Source organism: Hakea prostrata, chromosome 10, assembly GCF_041222555.1.
Source record: "Hakea prostrata isolate BN-2017 chromosome 10, UWA_Hpros_2, whole genome shotgun sequence".
NCBI classification, from domain to species: domain Eukaryota; kingdom Viridiplantae; phylum Streptophyta; class Magnoliopsida; order Proteales; family Proteaceae; genus Hakea; species Hakea prostrata.
This window is the reverse complement of record NC_142609.1, coordinates 20,531,660-20,534,442: the sequence shown is the minus strand read 5'-3', so window position 1 is coordinate 20,534,442 and position 2,783 is coordinate 20,531,660. Positions and strand designations below refer to the sequence as shown.

At 37.9% G+C, this 2,783-nt stretch overlaps 1 pseudogene; it reads right to left on the bottom strand.

Moving 5' to 3' along the window:
* Positions 1-1,362: 1,362 nt before the first annotated feature.
* On the bottom strand, positions 1,363-2,384 carry LOC149002268 (putative calcium-binding protein CML36 pseudogene; annotated as a pseudogene).
* Between the last annotated feature and the right edge of the window lie 399 nt (positions 2,385-2,783).

The window sequence follows — 2,783 nt, the reverse complement described above, 5'->3', positions numbered from 1 at the left end:
GATTCCACCATATTATATTTGGCTTGTAATAGCATTTAATGATTGGAGTAATCTTAATTAAATAAAAGATTAATTAAGGAATCAACAAAAACAATATCAAACGTGTTAATCCCACACGCCCATGGAAAATTATATACTCTATGGGCACTATTTCACCTCACATTCAACCAGTGTGCGTACTTGAGGGGAGAGAGACGATGAAGATGACTTCTATGTTAATCCAATTTTTTTCCGGTCGAAGAAATAACTTCTTCGAAAACTCGAGGGAGAGAGAAACTCCTCACGAGTCATTCATTAGATACGACAAGAAGTGGTGGTGGCCCACCAAACTTTTGATAATTTCAACTTTAAATATTTAAAAAGCAAGATTATCAGCTGAAGTTTGCCCCTCTCCACCGCTTGGTTGTTGACTCTTTGCAAGTATCACACCTTGCACTCTTTCGAAATTTCTAGATATGAAAAGACATTGCTAATAATTAACAACGGCATGAATTTGAATCTTCTATGTAGACTTTTCTTCTAATGTACAGCGAAAGGATACAGCGGAAGCATACTCTTCTTTGTGTCATTGTAATGGATAGAGGATCCCTAACTCGCAGAGCATCTTGTAACACCTCTGCTTCTATTAAGTTAATTATCAAAAATAATTTATCAATATCAAATAAATGATTATAAATTAGTTTGGTTCAATTTGTATAAACTATTTGTAACTAATGTGAGAGGAAAAGACTATAAAAAACATTTTCTAATGTTTCTTACTTGGAGAAACAGTGAAATCAAAAAAAAAAAAAAAAACTGTTTGATGAAATTGTTTTGTTTTACATGATATTTATAACATAAATTAAAATTTATGAAAGTCTGTTTCTATAACTGTCACACCTTCAACATAATTTTCTCTGTTTCAAAACAAAAGTTGGATGGGACTTAGATTTAGGAGGAAAAATTTTACAAGAGGTATTTATGTGCTAAAATCCTCTTAGTACCTGATAAAACTCCTCCATCATTGATAGAAGAAGGTCGAGAAATAGAGTTAAGAGTCGAATTTGAAATTAGATCAATATGAGACGTTCAAATGCAGTAAAAATTGTTCCTACTTTCAAAAGCAAAATTTATCAAACCCCTAATTGAGTGTTTTTAGAACTGTTTTTAGTATTCTTTGAAGCAGAAACACTCGATGAATTGTCAAACGAGACCTAAAAAAATCATCGGTTTGATCTTCCGATCCTACCACACCTTTCGATTTTCCTTTCTCTTGCCTATGACCCCTAATTAATATGAGCTCTCCCCAATCCACATCACTATGACCGGCCATTGGTCCCAAAAAAAAATTAATAATAATAAATAAATAGTCTTGAAGAGCTCCATTGATAATATTTTGATTGAAAGAAATGACTCATTTAGTATAAATACATACGGCAGGATGGTACGGTAAGAAAAGTGTACACCATACGGGGATGATCAATTCCAATCTAACGGTCATAAACTGCGTATACCCACCATCTACCTATAAACATAACTACCCGATCACCAAAAGAAAGCAATAAAACAACAAAAAAACTCCAACGAAAACGGGAATAAATTTGGGAATTCCTCGTCTCCACCATTGTCTATCATCAACATCTCTGCTGTTCCATCATTCGCGAGAAATCATCGAAACACACAAAACCATCACCATTCGAGTCAGCACCGTCGATCATACGCCTGCAATCCTCTAGCGTGCACCGGTCGTCCCCAATAGCCAAAAACCCTCTCAACAGCTCCTCCGCCGTGATCTTTCCGTCACGGTCGACGTCGAAGAAGTTAAACGCGTCGAGCAGCTCAGAGCCACAAGCCGGCCCAAAAGCCGAGCTGATGGCTCCGAACTCTTCCAAGGAAATAACACCATCTCCATCTCGATCGATTTCCGTTAACATCATTGACAGTTCCTCGTCAGTCTCCGGTGCCAAACCGAGCCGAACCAGCAACGATTCCAGATCATTCTTCGTTATCTTGCCGTCCTCGTCTTTGTCGACGACTTTAAACAATTCAAGGGTGGAATCGGTCGGTAAATCGGAAAAATCGCCTGATGCACCTAGTTGGGTGAGTGAAGGAAGAACACTGGTTGGTGTACCTGGACCACCAACGCCTTCCTTGAGGTGGGAATCTGAAGACGAAGAAGAAGAAGAAGAAGCAGAGATACCTGAGCTGAACGACGGCGGGTCGGATCGGGATAGCGATCGAGTCTTCTTCGAAACAGACCGGAGGAGACGCTTCGGGATGAATTTCATGGCGGAAGCCAGAATGTGAAGAAGAAGAAAAAGTAGAAAGCAAAGATGATGATGAAGAAGAAGAAGCACGGAAGAAGAAGAAGGAAGAAGGAGAGGAAATTTCTGAGACGAAAGAGCGGGGTGGAGAGGTTGTTAAATGGGTGGGTTGAGACTGCCATAGTGAGCTTCCAGGAAACTTCCTCTCATTCATCACTGTCCTTTTTATTTAGGTTTCAATTTCTTCATATTTTGGAATTTGATTTTAGTTTTTTTACCTCATTTGGGTGTGGTGGAATAAGGCTTAGAAGACTTTTCTTAGTAATTTCTAATTTGAAAGGAAGAGCACCGGGTCTGAATCTAGAATCGAGAATCCAGAGATTTTTATTTATTATTATTATATTATTATTTTATATATTTTTTTTTATTTTGGGAAAGAAAGACTTTATGTTAACTGTAAAAATATGATACAAGAGTTATGGTACAACGACGACCTGTAAAACTGGGGCCCTTTCTCTCTTGGGCTATATATATACCAGC